The sequence below is a fragment of the Protopterus annectens genome, chromosome 2.part0, assembly GCF_019279795.1.
Source record: "Protopterus annectens isolate FY-2018-M chromosome 2.part0, PAN1.0, whole genome shotgun sequence".
In the NCBI taxonomy this organism is placed as follows: Eukaryota; Metazoa; Chordata; order Ceratodontiformes; family Protopteridae; genus Protopterus; species Protopterus annectens.
The window spans coordinates 1,788,976,621-1,789,004,196 of record NC_056728.1 but is presented as its reverse complement, the minus strand read 5'-3'; the positions used below and the strand labels follow the sequence as shown (position 1 = coordinate 1,789,004,196).

General features: G+C 44.8%; 1 protein-coding gene across 1 annotated transcript in view; it reads right to left on the bottom strand.

Moving 5' to 3' along the window:
• The window catches only part of RCC2 (regulator of chromosome condensation 2), a 1,536,688-nt gene that overhangs the window by 1,347,142 nt on the left and 161,970 nt on the right, over positions 1–27,576 (bottom strand). The window lies entirely within an intron of this gene.

Below are 27,576 nucleotides of genomic sequence, written 5' to 3'. Positions count from 1 at the left end.
CGACATCCGACGCCGGACCTAGACTTTGGAATTCGGCCGACCGAGGACCCGCCTGACGGCAGAGAACCCATATGGGAATACTGCAGCTGTATGCACGATGAACATCCACTCCCTCTAGCCCCACCAACAAACCAGTCGCTCCAACATCCACTTGTTTTAAGTGGCTGATCAAAAACCATCTTTCATAATGCCTACCTCCGGATTTTGACCCTCTGCAGTTTGCATACACAGCTAACCAATCCACAGCTGATGCCATATCAGTATCACTACACATCTCCCTTGAGCATTTAGAGGGCAAAGCCAACTATGTGAGAATGCTGTTCATAGACGTCAGCTCTGCATTTAATATGGTGGTACCAATGCAGCGGATAGAAAAACTGGCACATTTAGGAATCACTAAACATCTAACTGGATCCTGGACTTCCTGTTTTACAGACCACAAAGGGTGTGTGTTCAGGTAAGAACACATCAAAGTGCATCACAATTAACACCAGATTCCACAGGGATGCGTTCTCAGACCACTTATTCACCCATCCTGACCCACGACTGCTATTGCTAAGCACAAGTCCAAACATCAAGTTTGCCAATTACACCAAAGTCATGGGGCTCATCTCAAAGGAAGATGAAAGGGCGTAGAGAGAGGAGGGGGTGGCATCTCTGATCAGTTTGTGCAAGGGGAACAACCTTGACCTGAATTGTGCAAACCCAAAAATTATAGTTATCCCAAATGACTTTGGGTTACACAAATAATTTAGGTCCAGTGTTGCCATAATAAATTATCCCTGATTACTCCAAGCAAATAATTAAAAAAAAAAAAAAAAATAAAAAATTAAGCGCTGACTACATCACCCTGAACAATTTTGTGGGCTTGGGGAGTGAGCTCATGGGGGAGATTAAGACTTTGGCGGACAAAATTACATTGGATGCACTGTTTTCCCTTCTTTAAACCACTTAAATGGTAGAGACACCTTACAGTTTTGATAAAAATCAGGAGAGAGTCTGGGAAAGAACTCAGATTTCCTGAACCACATTTTCTTCCCAGTAAGCTGGTTTCTTGAAAAAGACCTCTGAGCTGAAGAAAACTTGATCCCTACAGCAGTAAGTGTCTTTCCCTCTTGCTTCCTGCAGGTGAGAATTTCCTTAAATGATGGTCCAAACAAGGAAGAGTCATCAAAGGGGGCATTTGTAAAAAGATGCCTTAAAGGGTGTTTCAGAAGCACTGACGTCCTTGGAAGGTAAATCGTCGGTAGGGCCTGAAGTAAAAGGCTGCGTCGGCCTAGTACTTTCCGTCAAAATAGCTGTAGTGGTCTTGGTTTCTTGAACTGCAGTAGTCAGAGGCTGTGTCGGTGCCTCACTGATAACCAGAGAACCGGAGGCCGGATCAACCGAGGCCTCGGAATCGGGCTTAGGCCTGGGCTGTCGATCCTTATCCCTGCGCTTTTTGTGCACGCCGGTAGTCGGAAGCTCCGACAGCATGTTATAATTAAATTTTCTGCCAAAAAAGTGTGTGAAATCAAATAGTCTTTTAATAGTACGTTTATTAAATCTAGCACAAAAACGACAAGTGACATTGTGATCACGGCCTAGGCAAGGTATGCAGTAAGAATGGAAACCCTTATGAGGTATTAGCTTCCCACAAGAAATACAATTGTTAACTTTTTCTGACATCGGTCTGAGGCAAGAAAAGTTACCCCAACAGGGTACTTAGCTTTATATAAGACTTCGGTCTGAAATTCGAATTCGAAAATCTCAGGAGTCGGCCGACCGGCACTTGCGAACTGCTTCTGCTTCGGGCACCGCTCAGCAAGAAAGACCGAAGAAAATGGCGTCTGTTGCAATATATATACCCCTGGCGCACTGATGTCAGGGATGAGGCGACTGCAACCGACGTCTGACCAAGACTTTGAACCGCAGACTGCGGACAGATAACCCAAGTGTAATGACTGCAGCAGGGTAACACGATGAACATCATCTTTGTTAGATTTGTGGAAGGAAATAGGTTGGCACTAAAGCTACCCACCGATGAGAAGGATGCAGTACTCTGCCTCACCACAGAGAAGATAAGAAGAGAGCCAAGGACAGTGAACCCAAAGAAGGCTGCTGGTCCAAACATATTGGGCAAGGTGTTAAAAGGCTGTGTTGATCAACTACGCAGTGCTCAAGAAAATATTTAATAACTCTTGCCATGGCAAAAGTACTCTTATGCTATAAGGAAACTATCATCCACTACCTAAAACCACTCCCTCTAGTCCCACCAACAAACCAGTCGCTCCAACATCCGGTAGTCAGGGACTGCATAGGCATCTCACTGAGAACCGGACCACGTACAGCCGGTTTTGGCGTCGGTGGAGACTGCAGACCTCGCGTGTCGGTCCTTGCGTTTTTTGGACAAAACGGTAGACGGAGTCTCCGATGACATTTTATAATCAAAGGCTTTACCAAAATAATGTTGGGCGAACTCCGCCTGACGCTTAATAGTGCGTTTATTGAAAGTAGCGCAAAAGCAACAGCCCGAGATGTCGTGGTCTGGGCCTAAACAAGGTATGCAGAGGGAATGGAAATCCTTATGTGGTATTTGCTTCCCACAAGAAATACAATTGTTAACTTTGTCTGACATCGGTCTGAGGCAAGAAAAGTTTCCCCAACGGGGTACTTAGCTTTAAAGATGACTTCGGTATCCAATTTTTCATAAATTCAGGAGCTGGCCGACCGGCACTTGCGAACTGCTTCTGCTTCGGGCACCGCGCGGCAAAAAAGACTGAAGAATATGGTGTCGGCTGTGTCTTATATACCCCCGTCGCACTGACGTCAGGAAAGAAAGCGACAACATCCGACGCCGGACCTAGACTTTGGAATTCGGCCGACCGAGGACCCGCCTGACGGCAGAGAACCCATATGGGATTACTGCAGCTGTATGCACGATGAACATCCACTCCCTCTAGCCCCACCAACAAACCAGTCGCTCTAGCATCCACTTGTTTTAAGTGGCTGATCAAAAACCATCTTTCATAATGCCTACCTCCGGATTTTGACCCTCTGCAGTTTGCATACACAGCTAACCAATCCACAGCTGATGCCATATCAGTATCACTACACATCTCCCTTGAGCATTTAGAGGGCAAAGCCAACTATGTGAGAATGCTGTTCATAGACGTCAGCTCTGCATTTAATATGGTGGTACCAATGCAGCGGATAGAAAAACTGGCACATTTAGGAATCACTAAACATCTTTAACTGGATCCTGGACTTCCTGTTTTACAGACCACAGAGGGTGTGTGTTCAGGTAAGAACACATCAAAGTGCATCACAATTAACACCAGATTCCACAGGGATGCGTTCTCAGACCACATTCACCCATCCTTACCCAAGACTGCTATTGCTAAGCACAAGTCCAAACATATCAAGTTTGCCGATTACACCAAAGTCATGGGGCTCATCTCAAAGGAAGATGAAAGGGTGTAGAGAGAGGAGGGGGTGGCATCTCTGATCAGTTTGTGCAAGGGGAACAACCTTGACCTGAATTGTAAGCAAGACCAACGAGATCATCTACTTCAGGAAAAGGAGAACAAACCACCCACTACTCTGGATCAATAGTGAGTGTGTGGAGAAGGGTTAAGAGTACGAAATTCCTAGGTGTATATAGAGGATCTCTCATGGTCAGGAAACACCAGCCAACTGGTCAGGAAAGCACATCAATGCCTTCACCTTTTAAGAAGACTGGCAATAAGCTAAGCTTCCTCATTCCCTCCACCCTCTACAGAGGTGCAATAGACAGCATCTTCACCTGCAGCTTCACAGCGTGGTTTGGAAGGTGCACAGTTACAGAAAAGAAGGTGCTACAAAGAGTGGTGAGGGTTGCAGGGAAGGTCATCAACTCCAGTCTTCCATCAATATATCTGTATTCTGCAAGCAGCATCAGAAAGGCCACCAAAATAATACAGGACAACACATCCTGCTCATGGACTATTTAAGCATCAGGCAGGAGATATCACAGCATTCACTGCAGGACTACAAGATTCAGTAACAGTTTCTACCTTACAGTGATTAGATTTCTGAACTCTGGCACTAGATCCAGGGGTCTGGACATGGTCATTTTTTTATTTGTGCAATATATACTTGCATATATTCCAAGTGCAATATTTACTACATCCATATTAAGTATTTAACTCAAGTGCAACTTTAGACATAACTTAGGCATTTAACTTTGGGAAAGAGTATTCTTTACGCATAAGAGTGTTGGTAAATGCCTCTGCTCTTTCATTTATTGGGAGTAGTATTGTATTGTTTAGCCATGTTTATTCCTCTACTTGTATGTGCTGCACTTTCCTTTGTAATACCATGAAGTGGGCAGATGCAAGAAATTTTGTTAAGGCTACACTTGCGTAGTTCTAAATGAAAGTTTACTTTGTCCAAGATCCTACAAGAGGGCCTCTCCCAAACAAATAGAACAGTTAAAATTCAGGACTAAAACTTAACTGCCAAAAAATGTACAACAGTATTCTTTTGCAAGCATGACTCCCCTTGTAACTGCCACATTGAAAATACCCCTCTGAAAATATAGTTCCTGTTAGAGATCCGAGAACCTGCATTGACAATGAAATATCCTTCAAAATCACTAAAAATCCACATTGCAAGGAACTCCTTTTGTCACGCAGCTTGTGAAGTGAGACATCCAGATCCAGGGAGGTAAATCACTGAATTCAGCACCAATTAGGCCGCACACCAAGTATAAAGTACAGTTTTGTACCTACCATAAATGTAGATGTTAGAGGATCCACATTGCTGCAGCCCTAACTATTGGGTAGTCCGCTGTCCCAGTCGGCCCGAATACCAAAGTATATGGCTGACGTCGGTCAAGGCGCATTAGACTGACGTCAGGGTACTAATGCGCATGATCGACGTCATATCCTCAGTCTTTTCTTGCCCCAGATGTCAGAAGACCCTAAAAAGACAAGGCCAAAACCAAAAACACCAAACACTCCTGCACCAAAAATATGTACAATATATACAAAATTACAAGAGTATAACCTCACCCACACAACCACCCCTAAACACAGAGGGGAAGGAGGGAGGGTTGGACTGCAGCAATGTGGATCCTCGAACATCTACATTTATGGTAGGTACAAAACTGTACTATGTTCTTCATTCCACATTGCTGCAGTCCTAACTATTGGGTAGAATCCCAAAGCAGAGGTAAGGGAGGCTGGCAAATCATAAGGAAGCAGGAGCTGTCAACATGCCTTGCAAAATAGCTGTGGCAAAACCAGCCCTAGATTTAGAGTAGAGAGGAAGGTGGTAATGCTTAGAGAAAGTATGCACTGAACTCCAAGTAGCTGCCTCCAAAATATCCTTAGTTGCCACCCCCCTTAGAAATGCTGTTGAAGTGGCAGTAGCCCTAGTGGAATGAGGCCTAATCCCAGCTGGAATATCCTTGCCATGATGGGAATAACAAAATGCAATGCAAAACCCAATCCACTTAGAAATAGTTTGTTTTGACACAGGCTTGCCCTGAGAACTCAAAGCAAAAGAAACAAAACTGCTGAGACTGCCTAAAATCCTTGGTCCTGCATAAATAATAACGCAACTGCCTGTGTACATCTAAAGTGTGCAAAATCTTTTCCCCCTTATTTTGGGGATCTGCATAGAAAGTAGGCAAATGAATAGTTTGGTTTAAAGCCACACTAGAAACCACCTTAGGCATAAAAGGAGGATTAGTACGTAATGATACCCTATCCTTATGGAAAATCAAAAAAGGCTCTACCGCCATAAGGGCCTGCAATTCAGAAACCCTTCTTGCAGAAGTAATGGCCAACAAAAAAGCAGTCTTCCATGACAAGCATTTCAAATCAGCAGTAGCCACAGGCTCAAAAGGTTGTAGAGTAAGTTTCTCCAACACAAAATTGAGATCCCAAGCAGGAGTAGGAGCTCTACGTGGGGGTCTTGTATTCTTTGCCCCTCTAAGAAATTGCTTGAACAAAGGATGCGAAAACAATGGTGGGTCACAATCATAGTGAGCTGAAATTGCTGCAGCATGAATCTTAATGGAAGAGAAAGACAAACCTTTGTCCAATAATTCAGTAAGATATTGAAGAGCCACACTCAAATTAGGCTCAGAAATCTCCAAATTCTTTGCTGCACTCCAAAATAAAAATTTCTTCCATTTTTCATGCACACTTTCCTTGTACTAGGTCTTCTGGCTTCCATAATCACATTTAAAACTTGTTGAGGAAGTTGAGACCTGCTGTGTTTCAAAACAGAATATGCCAGGCTGTTAGATGAAGAGAGTGAAGCTTGACATTGAGCAGGTGACCGTCCCTCTGAGACAACAGGTGTGGAATCAAAGGTAAAGGCCATGGAGGCTTCCTTACCAGACTCCTCAGTAATGGGTACCAGTGTTGCCGAGGCCAATCTGGAGCTATTAAAATCATCCTTGGCTTGTCTTGTCTGACCTTTAGGAGCACCTTTGGGAGAAGAGGCAGAGGTGGAAAGGCATACACATGAAGATTTTTCCAACTGAAAGAAAGAGCATCCACTTTCCAAGCTGTGTGATGAAACCTCTTGTGCAAAACTTTGGCAGCTGGTGGTTTAGTGGAGAAGCGAACAGATCTATGTCTGGAGTTCCCCATGACACTGTCAATTTCAAATACATGAAGATCCAGTTTCCACTGGGGATCCATGATTTGTCTGCTTAACACATCTGCTAAGGAGTTCTGTGCTCCCGCAGAAACCTTGCCTGAAGAGTTAGTTGCAAGCTGAGCAATCTCCCATAAAATCATTGCTTGCCTGCACAACGGGTAAGAATGTGTTCCCCTTGTTTGTTGATGTACCACATGACAGTTGTGTTGTCTGTTAGAATCAACACCTGCCCTGGAAGAAGTAACTCCTTGAAAGCCATTAATGCAAACTGGACTGCTAACATCTCCTTCATGTTGATATGTAGATGCTGTAGTCTGGCAGGCCACTTGTCTTGTATCCACCTTCCATTTAGATGAGCTCCCCAAGCAATGTCTGAGGCATCTGTCGTTAGAATCTGACTCGCCTCTGGCCGGGTCACAGAGAGTCCCTTGTTTAGGTGACATTCCTGAGCCCACCACAAAATTCCTGTTGAATGCAAGGTATTATTTGAATGACAGTGTCCAAATCCTGGCAGTGCTGTGTCCATACATTTTGAGATACCATTGCAGCTTCCTCATATGCAGTTTGGCATTGGGAAGCACCAGAATACAAGATGCCATGAACCCTAAGGCTTGAAGGACTGTCCTTGCAGTCAGCCCGGACTGAAGAGATAGTTGATGGAAGTAAATGGAAAGATTCTTTTGTTTGTCCGGGGTTAGAAAGGCCATCTGGGCTGCTGTATTCAGTCTCACACCCAGAAAGCACATGTCTTGAGAGGGTACTAGACTGGACTTTATTTCGTTCACAGAATACCCTAGGCATCTTAGCACTGCTATCACATATTCCAAATGCTGTAAAGGTCTTCCTTTTCTTGAGCCAGAATCAGGCAGTCGCCCAAGTAAGGATAGATTTGAATTCCTTTTAGCCTGAAGTAAGCTATCACTGGAGCCAGAACCTTTGTGAATACTCTGGGTGCAGTAGATAAGCCAAAGGGCAATGCAGAGAACTGATAATGGAAATTTCCAGCTCGAAAACGCAGATACTTCCTGCAACTTAGTCTGATAGGCACATGAAGGTAAGCCTCCTTGAGATCTAAAGTTACCATCCAGTGATCTTTGCCCAGCAGAGGTAAAAGCTGTTGTAACGTCAACATTTTGAACTTGGGAATGTCCAGATAAGTGTTGAGGATAGATAAATCCAAAATTGGTCTCCATGTGTTCCCCTTCTTTGGTACTAGGAACAGGCGAGAATAAAATCCTAGGCCCCTTTCTGGCACAGGAACTGGCTGAATGGCCCCTATTTGGAGTAACAGAGAAATTTGCTTGTGAGCCTCTTTTCTTTGTAGAGGAGGAATGTCTGGCATGCCTTTGAAAGGAGGCAAGGTATGGAAATAAAACCTGTAACCGTGGTGAATGATATCCAAAACCCATCTGTCTTGGGTAATTAAATCCCAATTTTCTTTGAAAAGAGCCAACCTTCCTCCCAAAGGTGCTGCCAGACGAGAACGTACTGGCAGCTGAAAAGGCAGGTCATTGGGTCTGTTTACGAAAGGACTGACCCCTGCCCTCGCCAGAAGTCTGAGCAGGAGAACTCCTGTTCTAGGCCTAAAAGAACCTTGAGCTCTGCCCCTACCACGCCTAGACCTACCCCTAGATTGGGAATCATAAGCAGGATATGTCCATCCCTTAGTAGGCCAATTTCTACTAAACTTCGGAGGCTGCACCTGCAAAAAATCTTTAACAGTTTGCATAGACTTAGCCTTGTCCTCCATTTTCTTTAAAACTGCTTCCACAGGCGAACCAAACAATACGTCAGACTGTAAAGGAGCATCCAAAATCCGTGTCTTAACATGCTCAGCTAAATTCTGATCCCTCAACCAGACGTGCCTACGAAGAACAGAACCAGTGGCAGCCACCCTCGAGGAGGCCTGCACAGCATCAAAACCACATTGCAAGGAATGCTTACCCACCTGTTCAGACACATGAACTAAATCCTGCAACTCTTTACACTCAATACCTTCCGCCAGAGCATCCACCTTAGACTTCAATTGTGAAAGGAGATGATTTTGATATTTTAACATGTGAAACTGGCAATTCAACGCCCTCATGGCTAAAGTGGAAGAAGTATACATTTTCTTTCCCCATCTATCCAAAGCCCTTGCCTCTTTATCAGGAGGAACAGGATTTTTAACAACAGAAGCCTTAACACCTTTAGGCCCCTGAGAGACAGTTTCCGGGTCTGCCCTGGGACTCTTAAAAAGATACTTATGAGCTTCAGGCACCCTATAGTACCTATCCGGTTTAACTGGGGCAGGAGGCAAAGAATCAGGGTTCAGGAAGCCTCTGCAAAACATCTTCCACCACATTCAGAACAGGAGGAATAGCTAAAGGCCTATGCTGGGGTAAAACAAGAATTCCTAAGCCTCTTCCTGGAATCAGAGAAATCTTGACCTTCCCATTTAAAATGCTCCCTCATGGAATGCAGAGTCTCTGAAAATGAAAAATCCTCAGGAGGAGAAGCTGAAGGAGTAGAATCATCCACATCAGAATCAGAATAAGGAGGATACTCCTGCAAGTCTTCAGCCGAAGACTCAGAAGCCTCCGAACACTGCTCAAAACTCTCAAACTCAGGTTCCACCCTAGGCCTCTTATCAGGAGGGGGCATAGAACCTCTAATCATAGTAATCAAATCCTCTGCCATTTTAAGCATATGTTTCTTAGGCAAAGATCCTGAAGAGCTAGGAGAAACCCCCACTGAAGTTAAACCTGGCCTGCCTCTCAAAGAAGCCTTGGAAACAGAAGGGAGGCTCTAACCACCTTAGGAAGAGAGGGAAGAACAGCCACCTGAGAAGCCCCTTCAGCCTGGCCTACCTCCTGAGAGGACACATCCTGTAACAGTAAAGTCTCTCCCTGAGACTCCAAAGAAACTCCTGGCAGAACCTCCGGCTCCACTGAGTTTCTAAAGAACCGACGTCCAGGACTGTCGGTTCTTCCACTCTAGGCTTTGCTGCTTTGTCCTTGCGCTTTTGACGAAGCGGGCGCCGGAGCATCCGACGGCATTTTATAATTACGCTTCCCAAAAACTAACCTAGCACAGTCTAACCTTCTCTTAATAGTGCTTGTTAAATCTAGCACAAGAGCTGCATCCAACAACGCCGTGCTCAGGCCCTAAACAAGGTATACACAAGGTATGGTAATCCCTATGAGGTATCTGTTTCCCACAAGAAATACAGTTATTCACTTTTTCTGACATCCGGTTAAATACTGAGGCAAGAAAAACCAAAATATTCTAACGGGTACTTAGCCAACTTTGATTCGGGTCTGAAACTCCGACTTCAGAAAATTTCAGAACGCCAACCTGCACTCGCAAAACTGCTTCTGCATCGGACCATGCGGCAAAAAAGACTGAGGATATGACGTCGGTCATGCGCATTAGTACCCTGACGTCCTGACGTCAGTCTAATGCGCCTTGACCGACGTCAGCCATATACTTTGGTATTCGGGCCGACTGGGACAGCGGACTACCCAATAGTTAGGACTGCAGCAATGTGGAATGAAGAACATCGCCCTTTCTGGTACGTACCCATCCAAAAATTTATCACAAATAGAGAGCCATAATACTCTCACGAAAACAAAAGTCTGTATGTTATAAAAACTATGCTCACCATCTCAAAGCCTTGCTTCTCTTCTTTACATCATACTGGCTATTGAAAGGAAACTTCTACCTTGTGTGTACAGCCTCAATAGACCCTGTTCTGTTAAGTCTATTACACATTTTTAACTCCAGTGGTATCCATCAGCTCATACAACTCCACTTTGTTTTTTTGCAAAATAGAACAAAGCAGGAGGGACAAGTGTAAACAGAATACCACTTCTATGGAACAGTCCAACTCCAACTCTGCTTACTCTCCTCAAATGTAATTTGGGAGAATGGATGGATAACCACAAATTCCCTTATGCAAAAGGGTAAGGTGCTAAATTAGAAATGAAACTTGTAAATACCTCAACATGTACTTATTCAGCCAGTCTCTGGGTACTTGTGTTTGCAAATACAAAAGGTCAATTACCATGGAAATGCAAGGCTAGGCTTTTTAAGATACTCTGATACTTACCATGCTGTGCTTTTTGGAGTCTGGAACAGTGCTATACAATACGATTAATTAACCCTCTTATCTAAATCAGTGTTGTAGGTGAACCAGACCCTATAACCCTCAGGACATGTGATAAAGAAAGGAGTGCTGAATGGGATGCCAACCAAAAGAAAAGACACACAAAACTCAGAGCACATAACAGAAACAAACCATAATCAACAAGTTTTAAAATAAAAGGAAAATAGTTTTGACCAAAATGTTACGCCCTTTGCACAGAAATAAATACAAGAGCTTAATAAAAGCCACCAAAGCCAAGTTTAAGGCTAAAATAACTACCCAAGAACATCACAAGGAATTTAGTTATGCTCAATCTCAAAAGCATGATGCAAAGTGCTGAGCTAATTGTTAAATATGTTGCTTACACTGAGGCTGAAAATTCAGCTAACCTACTGGCCGATTAATTAGCTTCAACTTTACCCCTTCCTCCCCTCCCTCTACATGCACCTAAAACTGGTTCACTTCTGGGCATCACAGAAGGCAGAAATCCTAAAAGTGATATCAAAAGCTAAAAACACCATCAACTGGTCCTGACAACATCCCTGGATGCATCTTAAATAACATGAAGCACGATTTACTCACACCCTAACACTGTCCAATCTCAGTCTCCACAGAAGTTTTGCATCAAGTGAATGAAGAACAGCTTGTCAATCCCCTATATACAAGAGAGGACCTTCCACAGACCCAAGCAATTACAGACTCAAGTCTGACCAGCCTTATATACAAAGCCTTGGAAAGACTTATGGAATTTATCAGGACACGGGGAACCTCCAAACACTGGACCAGTCTCGGTTTGTATTCATCAAGGGCAGGTCATGCTTACCCAACTTTTTTTTTTTCTTTTTGAAAAGATCACCAAAGCAATGGATGAAGGGGAAACTGTACACACCGCACACTTCGACCTGGCCAAAGCTTCTGTCACAACTTCCCACCCAGTCACTGTAATCAAAACAGGGAAAGTTACCCCAAGGGTTCTTTGGCTGGGACTTAGAAAAATAGATGCCAAACAAAGTAATAGCCAATACCAAAGGGCTTGGGCTAACAGTCTAAAGCAACTGTAAGCTAGGAAAAGATAACCAGCCTGCAGGAAGGTTCTTTTAATACTGGTGTCAAAATCGTGATCTGAAACTAAATACCAAAAACTGCATTACTGTATCTTTCAAGAAGTCATATGCCAAAGGGAAAGTACAGTCGTGTACACTTACCATAAATGTAGAAGTTTAAGTGTATTCACTGTTGCAGTCATTACATTTAGGTAGAATCCCAAAGCTATGGAAGGGAGGAGGCAATTAGAGAGCATTAGGACCAGCAATTAGGCCCTGCAGGACTGCAGTGGCAAAACCAGCTCTGGAATTAGAAAAAGATTGGCAAGTGGTAATGCTTGAAGGTATGTACAGAACTCCAGGTAGCAGCTTCTAGGATGTCCCTGGTAGGGACACCTCTAAGAAAGGCTGTACAGGTAGATGCAGCCCTGGTAGAATGTGGTCTTACCCCTGTGTGGTAGGTTTTCCATGGTGCTTACAGCAGAAATGAATGCAAGGCCTATCCATTTAGAAATTGTTTGCTTTGAAATAGCCTTCCCCTCTGCCCCAGCAGCAAATCCAACCAATAGTTGTTCAGATTTCCTGAAAGGCTTAGCCCTGTCCAAGTAAATTCTATGTTGTCTGCGCATGTCCAAGGAGTGCAGTATTCGTTCCCCTTTGTTCTGTGGATTAGAAAAGGTAGGCAAATGAACTGACTGATTAAGGGCCACACTGGATACCACCTTGGGCATAAAGGATGGATTGGTCCTGAGGGACACCCTGTCCGCATGAAAGATGATGAAAAGCTCCCCGGTCATGAAGGCCTGTAATTCAGACACCCTTCTTACTGAAGTGATTGCTAGAAGGAAGGCGGTTTTCCAAGAAAGGAATTTCAACTCTGCAGTTGCAGCTGGCTCAAAGGGAGGTAGAGTGAGCTTTTCCAATACAAAGTTAAGGTCCCAAGCTGAAGAGGTAGCTCTCCTGGGTAGTGGTCTTAAGTTTTTGGCCCCTCTGAGGAATTGCTTGAACAGAGATGAGAGAAGAGGGGTGGCTCTGTATTATAATGTGCTGAAATGGCCAAGGCATGAATTTTAATGGAAGAAAAGGAAAGGCCCTTGTGAAGCATCTCAGTTAAGCATTGAAGTATGTGCGGTAAATAGGGCACTGTTGTGCCCATCCTGAGTTTGATTTCAGGAACAGAATCTTTTTCCCTTTTTCAGCATAGGGTTTTCTAGTACTAGGCCTCCTTGCCTCCAGAATTACATCCCTTGCTTACTGAGGGATGGTAACAGAAAGCTCAGGTAATTAGCCAGGCTGCAAGGTTCAGGGTTTGAAGCTGGGGGTGCAGAATCTGACCCTCCTGCTCAGACAGCAGAGAAGGGGTCCGAGGCAGGTGCCATGTTTCCAGCAGTGACACTGCACAAGAAGGGGTACCAGTGTTGGCGTGGCCAGTCTGGTGCAATGAGTATTACCCTTGGTTTGTCCTGTTTGATCTTTAGGAGAACTTTTGGAGAGGCAGAGGGGGAAAAGCATAAACTGATTGGATGCCCTGTACTTCACCTGGAAAAACCCCTTTCCAAGCTTGTTTGTGGGGAGTCCTTGTGCAAAATCTGTCCAATAGTTGTCCTGGAAGAATGTGGTCCTTGAAGGCTGTCAGAGCATTCTGTACAGCTAACATTTCTTTTTGATTGATATGCAGGTGCATTTGACTCTGGTTCCATTTGCCCTGAATGCACTGCCCTGCCAAGTGAGCCCCCCCATGCATAGTCTGATGCGTTTGTTAGGGTTTGGGTGGCAGGGGGTAGAGTGAATGGCAGTACCTTGATGTCCTTCAAGGATGCATCTGCAGTCCTTACAAATGGGTTGTCCTGTCGTCAGGCAGCCCAGCCTCGGTCGGATTCCAAAAGTCTGGTGGTCTGGCTCGCTGGTGTCGCCGCACTCCCGACGTCTGCGCTTACTCTATATTTTGGTATAAGGCATCAGCCGACGCCATCTTCCTCAGTCTTTCTCTTGCGCCGAAGCACCAAGCTAGCAGCCAAGTGCGGTCGCCGGAGAGAGTCAGATACTAAGACTACTACTCAAGACTTCTAAAAAGCTGGAAACCTAAAAAGGCTGTCAGGGACTCTCTTTCAGATCAAGTTAATAAAGAGAAAGTTAATGTTATGAACATGTGAAACAAAAACCTCACAATTTCCCTACTGTATACATCTGGCCGTAGCCACCAGACTAGAGCTGCTCACGCGAGCTTGCTCTCGGACGCGTTTCTTTAACCCGATGACGGGATGTCGGGTTTTGCTTTTTCTGACTTTTGTTTTACTCTTACCCTATTTGCCTACATTATGCCTCCGACGAAATCTAAAAAGAAAAAACAAAAAGCGAAAAAAAGGGGCCGGGCCGTCGGTCCGGCGCAGAAACGCGAAAAACCGGGCGAAAAACCTCGGTTTCGAGCGCAAGCTTCTGAGCTGTTCTCCATCAAGCCTCTTCCATGCCTCTACCGACGCTTCTTCTTCTGACCTGGCTGGATCTGGCTGCGTCTCTTCCCAGGCCTCAGGCGACCTGGAGCTTTCATTTAATTGCCTTTCCCTGGATATTTCGCGGGCTGCTGCCATCTATCTAGGGGCCTCCCTCAGCCATGTCTATTAAGGCCTTTGCCAGGCAAAGCAAAGCCAACCAAACCAAAAAAGCAGGCTCACTTAGCCCCACAGGCCTGCAGAGGATCTCATATCTTTAATCTTCTTTAATTTTTAATTTCTTTAATTCGTGGTCCTCCCCCTCTCCAGACCTCCCCTCCCTCCTCCCTCCAGAAAAGAGACCTAGAGCTAGAGCCCCCTGATGAAGATCACACTGATCATTCCTCCTTGAATCAACCTTCTTCTCCTTCTGAGGCTCCTTATTCTTATTCTCCATTTCCTTCAGCCTCTCTTGAGTCCATTCCTTCAGCCTCTCCACCTGAGGAATTTTCCTTTGAAACATTATTTGGGATCAGTTATGAGGAACAATTTCAATTGGCAGGGGCCAAGATTTTCAGACTCCACCAAGAACCTTTTCATAATACACCACAACATCTGTTGTAGGCTTTTCTGTTGTAGATGAGTTCTTTTAATGATGCTTACCTCCAGCTCCTGCTAAGCCCGATAGGTTCTACAGGGTACCGGACACTCACCACTATACAAGGCTCCCTGTTTGCAGATCAGAGATCGCCCAGGCAGGGCCCTAAAGTAGCTGCTGCTGCTTAAAACCCCTCCCCCCCTCCCCTCTGAAGGAGTCCAGGTCCTTAGAGATGGGGTAAGTTTAGTTACACTTCTGCAGCTTGTCTAGTCCGGCAATGCTTTGAGAACTGCCAATTTCATATGATTCAATATGTTTATTTTTGACTGACCAGTTAACTAAAAAGCTTGAAGAATCTTTTAATCTTTATATATTCAGGAAATGGTACATAACATACAGCAGGTTAGTAACCAGCGGCTATGATGCACTGAGGCTTCCTTTTAGATCAGCCATGACTGGCAGTTATATCAGGACATGCATGGGTTGAAAAAACAGGCATGCCTACCCACCATCAAATCAAAAAAGCTTTTTGATGCACCCAAGGACAAGGTCAATTTATTTGGTTCCCCTCCCCAAGCAAAAGATGAAGAATGGAAGAAATCTGGCAAAATGGCAAAAGATTTACAGGTTTTACCTCCAAAGCTTAGCAGGAACTGGGCCTCCAAAATTGGTCCTTTGGCCCTTTCTAAGCCCTCTGAGGCAGGAATAGGCGTTCAAGGAGCAGAAACCAAGAAAGGGTGCAGGTTCCAGGACGCCAATAACAAGATATAACAACCAGCGACCACCACTACAACAACTCAATCACAGTGACTTGACAGTGGCACCGCCTACCAGGGAACAACTGAAAGCACCCTTAGGCGGAAAACTAACATTATTCTCAAAAACTGGCACTGCATAAGGGAAAATGGACAGGTTCCATTTCCATACTCTACCAGGGAAGAGAGGAAAGGACAGAAGCTCTAAAACAAATATCTCAGCTATTAGAATGAGAGCTGTGGAAAGGGTACCACCTATGGAGCAAGGAACAGACTCTTCCTGGTACCAAGAAAAGAAGAAGAAACCAATGGAGACCCATTCTAGACCTGTCCACTTTAAACACATTCCTTATTCCAAAATTCAAAATGCTGACCCTACAGCAGCTTCTTCCCATGCTGGGCAAGGAGTCTTGGCTGGTAACTCTAGATCTCAAGGAGGCATACCTGCACGTCCCCATAAGACCAATTTGCAGAAAATACCTCAGATTTCTTGAAGGATCAGAGCATTATCAATTTTCAGCATTGCCCTTTGGCTTATCTACTCTCGCCCAGAGAGTCACGAAATGCCTGGCATCAGTAATTGCTCATTGCAGGCTTCAGGGAATCCAAATTATCCCTACCTGGACGACTGCCTGATACAAGCGGACAACAAAAGCAAAATAGCAGAAGACTTACAAAGAGTCATTTACCTGCTGCGAGCCTTGGGATATACAGTCAATATAAAAAAGTCAAGGCTGATTCCATCCCAAAGAATAACCTTTCTGGGTGCAGAGCTGGACACATCAAAACAAATGGCATTCCTAACTGCAGAAAAGAACGAACAACTACCTCTCTACTTCTTGGCATTAACAAAGCAGAACCACCTAACTGCAAGAAAAGTACTGCAAGCTCTAGGCTTCATGGCATCCTGCATAATTCTGGTCCCTCATGCCAGGCTGCATATGAGAAAGCTGCAGTGGTACCCAAGGAATTTGTGGTCCCAGCACAAGCACAGCCTAGAAACCAAAATTCCAATAATCCCATGCCTGAAACAAGAGTTCCTATGGTGGGCTCAGGCCTGTCAATCAAACACAGGATTACCCCTTCTGCACAGCCAACCAAGCCAAACCATCATGACAGATGCCTCAGACCTCGGTTGGGGAGCACACACCAGGGCAAGTGCATACAAGGCTTATGGACTCAAGAACAGCTGCGCCTACACATAAATCTAAAGGAAATGCTGGCAGTAAAATTGGCAATCCAGTCATTCAGACCATTTCTCCAAGAAGGCCAGTTGATAAGGACAGACAACACCACAGTTATGTGGTACATCAACAAACAGGGGGGCACCCATTCATATCCTCTATGACGGCTGGCACTGGACCTATGGGATGTGGCCCTGACCTACAACATTCAGTTACAAGCAATCTTTGTACCGGGAAAAGAAAACATTCTAGCAGACATATTAAGCAGAACAACCACAGATGTCCACGAATGGATGCTTCATCCGGACATCTTCAAAGCCATCACAAGGGAATGGGGATTACCACAAATAGACTTGTTTGCATCTCCGGTCAATCACCAGCTAAAGAAATTCTGCGAGGACGTGCCACCACCCTTGCTTGGAAGGTGGACTCCTCTCTTTCAGTTGAAAAACCTGACAGCATCGCATTTTCACCACTTCCTTTGATGCACAAGGTGCTTCTGAAGATCAAAGAGGACCGTCAAGATCATTCTGATAGCTCCAGACTGGACAAGACAACATTGGTACCCATTGCTGAGGAGCATGTCGGGAACAAATATGGACACTACCCTGATCCCATTATTGTTAACACAGAACAATTACAACATCCTGCATCCAAACCTGAAAACACTGCAGCTAACTGCCTGGAACATTACAGAACAGCAATTAACCCAAACTTATCCCAAAGGGTTAAAGACATAATCCTGGAGGCACGCAGACCTTCAACAAGAAAGAATTATGCTGCAAAATGGAAAAGATATTTCATTTGGAGTACTGCAAAGGGAGAAGATGTGACTCTAGTAAACCTGGCCAACATCCTGGAGTACTTGGCAGAGCTCTTCCACACAGGCCTGTCCTACTCTTCCATCAAGATACATGCATCAGCTATTTCAGCACAGTATAGCTTGGATCCTCCTGTCTTCTCTCATCCCCTGCTCAGACAATTTCCGAGAGGAATTAAAAATGTGAAACCTCCCAGGAAACCACCACTGCCAGCATGGGACTTGAACTTTGTGCTAGAGAAATTGACACTTCCTCCTTTTGAACCAGCAGCAACAGCAGAATTACAATACTTATCATGGAAGACTGCTTTCCTGCTGGCAATAACCTCAGCAAGAAGGGTCTCTGAACTACAGGCACTAATGGCAGTACAACCCTTCCTGATCTTCCATCAAGATAGAGCGCTCTCGAGAACAAATCCCTACATTTATGCCTAAGGTGGTATCCAGAGTGTCATTAAACCAGGCTATTCACCTACCTACATTCTTCCCAAACCCACAGAACAGGGGAGAAAGACTTTTGCATACCTTGGATGTACACAGGCAGTTACGCTACTACCTGGACAGGACTAAGTCGAATAGAAAAACTGACCAGCTTCTGGTAGCATATGCCACAAGAAAGGAAGGAAAACCAATTTCGAAACAGACAATCTCTAAATGGATAGGAAATTGCATTAGATTTTGTTACTCCTACCATGGAAAGAAAACTCCAGAGAACATCAGGCCTCACTCCACAGAGCTACAGCCACTACCACAGCTTTCTTCACGGTGGCTACCAAGGACATTATAGAGGCTGCTACTTGGACCGTGCATACATTTGCCTTTTATACTCTAGATCCGAGCAGGTTTTGCCACTGCTGTTTTGCAAGGGATCCTAGCTACACCATAATCACTACTCTTCCTCCTCCTTGTTTAGCTATGGTATTCTACCCATTTGTAAGGACTGCCAGATGCATCCTGAAGGACATAGTACAGTTTTGTACCTACCATAAATGTAGATGTCCGAGAGGATGCATCTGCAGTCAGAAATTACCCTCCTTCCCTCTGAGGTACTCCTAGGGTATTTGCCAGCCTTCAGCTAGCTTGGGGGGGATCTATTATGGTGTATTTGTTTGTATATATGTACATACATGCTTATTTTATGTGTTTGCTCTCTATTATTTGGAGTCATTGGCATTTATCCAAATTTAGCCTTCCAAAAAGGGCACCTGGCATCTGGGGCAAGAAACACTGAGGAAGATTGCGTCGGCTGATGCCTTTATACCCGAGTAACTGCAGCTATGGCGTGGTGGGAAGAGTCACCAGCCATGGCCAGACCCAGACTTTGGAATCCGGCCGACCGAAGGGCTGCCTGACGACAGGACAACCCATTTGTAAGGACTGCAGATGCATTCCTCTCTGACATCTACATTTATGGTAGGTACAAAACTGTACTTTGTGGTGGCAGGCCTCTGCCTACCAAAGGAACGCTGACTTTAGACAAGGGATGATAGGAATCATTGATTCTAGGTCCTGAGAATGTTGACACCATAGGCTTTTTAGATACCATTGTAGTTTCCTCATATGCAGTCTTGCATATCGTATTAGTAGAATGCAAGAGGCCATGAACCCCAGGGCTTGCAGTACTTTCCTTGCAGACAGCTGGGTCTTTGTGGCCAGTAGATTGGAGTAGGCTGTCAAATAAACATATTTCTTTGGCATGAGGAAGGCCATCTAGGAAGTTGTATTCAAGCTTGCTCCCAGGAATACAATTTGTTGGCAGGGTACTAGATACGATTTCTTTCCGCTTATGGTGTACCCCAGAGAAGTTGGCAATTTCTTTACAAATGCCAGATTTAATAGTATGTCCTGGCTTTCTGCCTGAATTAGACACGCGTCCAGATATGGGTATATCTGAATATTTGCCTGCAGTATGCAATGACTGGAGCTAGGCACTTTGTGAATACCCTGGGTGCAGTAGGTAAGCCAAAGGGCAGTGCAGAGAACTGATAGTGCATGTAGCCTGCTCTGAAGCGCAGGTATTTTCTGCAAGATTCACTTATTGGGATGTGCAGGTAGACTTCCTTTAAATCCAGTGTTACCAACCAAGCATTTTTGCCTGGCATGGGAAGCAGCTAATGAAGACTTAGCATTTTGAATTTTGGGATTACCAAAAAGGTAATTAGGATACACAGGTCCAGGATAGGACACCAGGAATTGTCTTTTCTGGGTACCACAAAAAGTAGAGTAAAAACCTTTCCCCCAATCCTCTTCTGGGACAGGTTGAATAGCCCTGATACTTACAAGAGAGAAACTGCTTTTGAGCCTCTGCCCACTGATTTGGGGGCAAGTCTGGCCAACCATTTGGGGTTGGTAAAAAGTGGAAGTGGAATCTGTATCCTTGGGAAACTATATTTAAAACCCATTTGTCTTTGGTAACGAGTTCCCAGTTTTTTGCATGCAGAGCGATCTTTCCCCCTCAAGGAACAGTCAGTTGAGCAGGGCTTGGAAGGTTTAAAGTTAAGTCACTGTGACAGTTCACCATAGGGGGGTGTCTTACTACTTCCAGCTTTGGAAGTGGGAGCCCCCCACTGCTTAGGCCTGTGAGTACCTTAAGACTGAAGTCTGGGTGGTCTGCTGGTCCTGGGTTTGGACTGAGGCCTGGAAGAGGCAGGAAAGGACCAATTCTTAGAAGGCCAGTGCCTACTAAATCTGGGAGGCTGTACTTGCAGGAAACCTAACAGTTTGCAAAGATTTAGCCTTTTCCTCCATCTTTGTAAATACTACTTCTGCTTGGCTACCCAACAGGCAATCTTGGTTTAAGGGAGCATCCAATAATTTAGCTTAACATGATCTGGCAAAGTTTGCTCCTTAAGCCAAGCATGCCTTCCAAGTACAGGTCCAGTGAAAGCAGCCCTGCAAGATGCCTCTAATGAATCAAAACCACAATGCAAAGTATGTTTTCCAACTTGTTCAGCAGAATGCATTAAATCCTGTAATTATTTTCAGCACAGTCAGGAATCAATATCATTTGCTGTTTAAACAATCCAATAATACGCTGCTGATACTTTAACATCTGAAACTGGCAGTTTAAGGCCCTAATGGCCAAAGTAGCAGAAGTGTATACCTCCCTTACCCAATCTGTCCAGGCCTCCCTTACCCCATCTGTCCAGGGCCATGGAATCTCTATCAGAGGGGGTAGGGTTTTTGGCAGTAGTAGCCTTAATGCCTTTGGGTCCCTGTGAAATGGTCTCGGGATCCGTAGTAGGATTCTTAGAGAGGAACTTGTGAGAGTCAGGTACTCTAATACCAGTCAGGTTTTCTGGGAGTCTGAGGCAAGTGTCAGAGGCCAGGCTAGATTCCAAGAATGCATCATCTACAATGCCCAGTACAGGAGGGATAGCTAAAGGCCTGTGTTGAGGTAGGAACAAGAATTCCCCAAGCCTCTTTTTGGAGTCAGTAATCCTGGCTTTCCCAACAGAAATGCTCCAAGAGTATGCAAAGTTTCACCAAAAACAGAGAAATCCTCTGGAAGGGAAGCAGAGGGAATGGAGTCCTCTGCATCAGTATCCTCATAGGTAGACAAGGGCAATTCCTGGTCAAAGAAAACAAGAATCCTGATCAGAAGAATCAGAAGGAAAAATCAGTCCTAGGTCTCAGAGGGAGAAGGGTGGCTTCCCCTGATTAGAGTAATAAGGTCTTCAGCCATTATCTGTTTTTTAGGCATAGGTGCCTAACCAGGCGGTCTGGGCATCGGTTTTCTAAGCGAGATCAAGTTTTAGGCCTTGAAGACGATGGCTTTGGTTTAATATGCAAGTCAGAAGGCCTGAATACACCCTCAGAAGCAGTTGCCTGCACAGCAGCTCCGGACCCATCCAAGGTAGAGAAATCTGCAGGTTCCACAGTCGAAGCATCATCTTGCAGCATACCGGACCTTGAATGGGTCTCAGTAGAGGCAAATCTGAAGTAACGGCCATCAGGGGCTGCAAAAGCGCCTCACTGAGTACCAGCAAACTGGCAACTAGCTTAACAGAAGCATCATCGGCAGCTTTGGACTTATAGGTTCATAGGTTAGTACTAGGCTAACTGCCCTTCTGGGCCATTTGAAGCCTAGCCAGTTACCCCATGTGAGAATCAAACCCTGCACCTTGTGTCTTTAAGGTAAACACCTTAACCATTATGTCATCCTCCCACCCCTATCTTTGCATTTGTTCGGAATGTCTGTAGTCGGGTGGCTTATTGAAGCCATTTCTGGATAATTGAACAGAGTATAAAAATATTTAGATGTGAAAATGAACCGACTAATAGTTCAAAGTTTGAATAAGGCACAAAACAGACAGCGAGGGACGTCGTGGTCTGAGCCCAAGCAAGTTATGCAGTACGAATGAAAATCTTGGAGGTATTTGCTTTCCACAAGAAATACAATTGTTAACTTTTACTGACATTGGTTTAGAGCAAGAAAAAGGATCAACGGGGTACTTAGCTTTGTTGAAGACTTCGGATCTGAAACTTGAAAAAAATAAGTTATGTCTTACCATAACGTTCCATTTGCATTGTTGATCCTCGTTCAGTCATTATGCATGGGTGCCTGTTCCGACCTCGGAACAGAGCCGGCCATTTTCCAAGCTCGCGTCAGCTACAAACTCTCGAGCTAAACTCTTACCCATAATCCCCCTCTCCCAGTTACCTCTGAGTTTGCAAGTCAAAAGAAGGTAGAGGCTACCTCTGGTCAAATGACCTAAGAGAACTGGATAGGGAGATCCACTAGATGCCACAGGAGGGAGGGTCGTAATGACTGAACGAGGATCAACAATACAGATGGAACGTTATGTAAGACAGAACTTCTTTATCGGATATGGTTAATCCTCGTTCATTCCTTACACATGGGACAGAGTCCCCAGCTACCTTTATTCCTGGGAGGCTCTCGTGGAAGGACATTCCTGAGCACCACAGAACCAAAAGATGCTCTTCTCCTGGAGGCCAAACTCAATTTGTAATGATTGAAGGTATGAGGTGTAGCCCAAGTTGCAGCTGCAAAGATGTCATGTAAAGAAGCTCTGGCATGGAAGGCAGCAGAAGTTGCCACCGACCTTGTTGAATGAGCTTTCATGGTAGTAGGCAACGAGATATTACGTTGTGTATAAATGAAGGTCACACAGTCCTTCAACCATCTAGCTAATGTGACCTTAGCAACAGCATATCCTAATCTAGGTCCAGAAAAGGCCAAAAATAACTGGTCAGACTTGCAAAAGGACCTAGCCCTGTTTAAGTAAAAACAGATTTGCCTGTGAATATCTAGGGTATGTAGGCAATACTCTCCGCTGTTTGAATGACTGGGAAAGAAAACTGGCAATTCAATGGTTTGATTAATAGATATTTCAGAGATCACTTTTGGCAGAAATGAAGGATTAGTTCTAAAAGACACTATGAAAAATAAAGTATGGACTCTTGATACATAAAGCTTGAAGCTCAGAGATGCGTCTGGCAGAAGTAATAGCGACCAAAAACAAGGTTTTCCATGACAAATGCTTGAGGTCAAAAGAAGCTTGTTCGAAGGGTGGCATTGTCAGAGCTTGTAGAACTAATGATAGATCCCATAGTTGAATAGGTTCTCTAAAAGGTGGCTTCAGAGGATTCACACCTTTTATGAAGGTCTTGCACAATTTGAGAGACATAAGAGGAATCTTGGACATCCTCATGGAAATTAGAAATTGCAGCCAAATGAACTCCAATGGTAGAGGACAATAAACCCGATTGGAAAAGGTCGGCCAGATAGTCTAGTATTAGCCACACTGGTGCTGAGAAGGGATCTGCTTGTTTATCTTTCAGACAACAGGTAAATCTTTTCCAATTGCTTAGATAAGTAATTCTAGTGGAAGACTTAGAAGATGTAATGAGAATGTCACATACTGGTAAAGAAAGATCATGCTGCCTGGAAATCAAGGGAATTGGAGTAGCCAAGCTGTGAGCTTCAGGCTATTCAAGATGGGATGAATCAGGTTCTGTGGATGCAAGATCAACTCTGGGGTTGGATGGAGAATCCATGGTCGATCTACTAGGCGAGGCCAAAGGAAGGGGAACCAAATCTGACTAGGCCAATATGGTGCTATGAGGATCACCTTGTTCTTTAACCGACGGGCTTTCAGAAACTGGAGAATGAGGGGAAAAGGTGGGAATGCATAAAGAAAACCCGAGGGCCAATCGTGGAGTAGAGCGTCCCTGGGCGACTATCCCAGAGGGGGAATCAGGGTGAAGTAGTTGGTCAGAGATTCAAAGAGATCGCAGAAAGGACAGCCCCAGCGGTGGAAGATCTCAGTCGCTATCAAGGGATTCAGGGACCACTAGTAAGGTTTTAGAATGCACCTGCTGAATCTGTCTGCTATCATGTTGGAACTCCCGGGAATGTATGCTGCTAGAAGAAAACTTTGTAGCCATCGCCCATTGCCATATCCTCATGGCCTCTTGACAAAGGGGGCACGATTTTGGTTCCACCTTGCTTGCTGATGTACTAGACCACTGCCATGTCTGATTGAATCGAAATCGGATGGCAGCAGGTGATGGAAATGCTTGCAACGCCAGAAGCACCCCCCTCAGCTCTAGAACATTTATATGCAGATGGGCCTCCAGTTCGAACCAAGTGCCTTGGACCGTCTGTCCTTGACATAGCCCCCCCCACCCCATAAGGGAGGTGTCTGTGGTCACTGTGGCCTTGGGTTGCTGGGGGAAGAAGGGGGGCAACCATTGTGAGATTGTGTCATCCACCAATTTAAATCATGTTCGCACCTGCGGGTTACTCTAACCTTGGCTGAAAGAGGATGCTGAAAAGGATACCATTGGGTGAGCAGTAGCCATTGTAGAAGCCTCATGTGAAACCTGGCCAGGGGGAGAATGGTGATGGAGGCAGACATGGAACCCAACAGCTGTAGGGCAGAGTGAGGTGAGGATTTCTCCCTTGAAAGGATTGGAATCAGTTGCTGCTTTACCCTTAAAATTCTGTGCTCTGGAATGGCAGCTCTGCAGTTCTTTGCATCCAAGATAACCCCTATGAATTCTGTCGACTGAGATAGGGTAAGATTGGATTTTTGCCAGTTTATGGTTATGCCTAGCCTTTCTACAGAGAGGAGAGTATGCCAGGGCTTTTTCCAATAGATGTCTGGTGGGGGCAGAGATGAGCCAGTTGCCTAGGTATGGAAACACCTGGAATCCTGGAAGTCGCAAGTGAGCTGTGACAACTGCCATGCACGTTGTGAACACACTGGGGACTGTAGAGAGTCCGAAGGGCAGTACTCAACTGGTAGTGACTGGCTCCCGCACAGAAATCTTCTTGATGGCCTGTCCACTTGTGGCAGTACGCATCTTGAACATCTATAGAGCACATCCAATAGTCTTTATCCAAAAGTGGGAGGATAGACTGTATTGTGACCATCTGGAATTTGTGTGTGTGTCTTTCGGCTTTTCCCGGTTAGGTGTCGCCACAGCAGAACTCCGGTCCGCTAATGATTGGCAGTAGAGATTTACATGCAGGCTTGCTGGGCCTAACGCACAACTTTCAAATAAAGAACACCCATTCACGCATGTCACCACACAGAAGACGCTCTGAGAATCTAACGGGCAGCATCTAACTGTAAAGCAACAATGCTACCACAGCACCACCACCGCAGTACCATCCATCCGGAATTTTTGTAATCTCACAAATTTACTCAATACACAGATCCAAAATTGGTCTCCAGTCCCTGGTTTTCTTTGGCACCAAAAATAGTCTTTAGTAGAAGCTGGATCCTATCTGGTCTGGAGGGACTATTTGGACGACTCTCTTTCTTAGCATATTTTATCTCTCTAGTGCTGCTTCTTCCCTCTTGACTGGGTGGAACTTCGGGAAGGTTTTTTTGAAGGGGCAGGACAAATATCGAAGGGGATACGATAACCTCTGGTTATAATCATTTGTACCCAAGAATCAGTGGTGATGGTTAGCCAGGCAGAAGGGTACAAGGAAAAACTACCCACAACCACCTCCAAAGGAAAGGAGTTGGACCACTGTTCAGGAGCGCTGGTAGGATTGGCCAGGGAAAGAGTCCCTGAAAAGTACAGTTTTGTACCTACCATAAATGTAGATGTCCGATAGGTATGCATCTGCAGTCCTAACATATGGGTTGTCCTGCCTCAGGCAGCCCTTCGGTCGGCCGGATTCCAAAGTCTGGGTCTGGCCTCGGCTGATGTCGCACTTCACCCGACGTCATAGCTGCTGTTTATTGGGTATAAAGGCATCAGCAGACGCCATTTTCCTCAGTGTTTCTTGCCCCAGATGCCAGGTGCCCTCTAGGAAGGCTAAAATTGGATAAATGCAAATAATTCCAAACAGTAGAGAGTAAACAATATAAAAAAAAATATATATATACATATACATATATATATATATATATATATATATATATATATATATATATATATATATATACACACACACACATACACACACACACACACACACACACACATATACATATATACAAACAAATACACCATAATAGATTCCCCCAGCTAGCTAAAAGAGGGGTAAATACCCTAAGAATACCACAGAGGGAAGGAGGGTAATCCTGACTGCAGATGCATACCTATCGGACATCTACATTTATGGTAGGTACAAAACTGTACTATGTCCTTCAAGAATGCATCTGCAGTCCTAACATATGGGTAGAATACCATAGCCAAACTGGGGGAGGAGGTACTAAGATAAAGATTGTGTAGTTAAGATCCCTTGCAAAACAGCAGTTGCAAAACCTGCTCGGGATCTAGAGTATAAAGGAAGATTATAATGCTTGGCAAATGTATGCACGGAGCTCCAAGTAGCAGCTTCTAAAATGTCTTTGGTAGCCACTCCTCGTAGGAAAGCTGTAGTGGTGGCTGTAGCTCTTGTGGAATGAGGTCTGATATTATCAGGAGTTGTCCTTCCATGAAAAGAGTAGCAAAATCGAATGCAATTTCCTATCCATTTTGAGATTGTCTGTTTTGAAATTGCTTTTCCTTGCATTCCTGTTGCATATGCTACCAGAAGCTGGTCAGTTTTTCTGCTGGTCTTAGTTCTGTCCAGATAGTAGCGTAATTGTCTGTGCACATCCAAGGTATGTAGCAGTCTTTCCCCCCTGTTCTGTGGGTTGGGGAAGAATGTAGGCAAATGAATCGCTTGGTTCAATGATACTCTGGAGTAGGGTTAGTTCTCAGAGAGACTCTGTCCTGACGGAAGATAAGGAAGGGTTGTACTGCCATTAATGCCTGTAACTCAGATATCCTTCTTGCTGAAGTAATTGCTAGCAGGAAGGCAGTTTTCCAAGACAAGAATTGTAATTCTGCTGTTGCTGCTGGTTCAAAAGGGGAAGTGTTAACTTTTCCAGCACAAAGTTGAGATCCCATGTAGGTAAAGGTGGTTTCCTTGGAGGTTTTACATTTTTGATTCCTCTCAGGAACTGCCTGAGTAGAGGATGAGAGAAGACAGGAGGATCCATGTTGTATTCTGCTGAAATTGCTGATGCATGAATCTTAATGGAGGAGTAAGACATGCCATTGTGGAACAGCTCTGCTAAATATTCCAGAATGTGTGCTATGTTTGCTAATGAGACATTTTCTCCCCTTGCTGCACTCCAAATGAGGTATCTTTTCCACTTGGCTGAATAAGTCTTCCTTGTGGAGGGTCTGCGTGCCTCCAGGATAATGTCCTTAACCCTCTGAGATAAACCTGGGTTATTTTGTTTTATGCAATATTCCAAGCAGCTAGCTGCAGTGTTTTCAAGTTTGGATGTAGGATCTTGTAGTTGTCCTGTGTTAGTAGTAAGGGACATAGAGGTAGAGGCCATGCGTGTGTCCGAGACATGCTTCTCAGTAGCGGGTACCAATGTTGCCTCGGCCAGTCTGGAGCTATCAGAATTACCCTTGGCTTTTCCTCTCTGATCTTCAGTAGAACTTAGTACATCAAGGGAAGAGGTGGAAATGCATATTGCTGTCAGGTTTTTCCAGC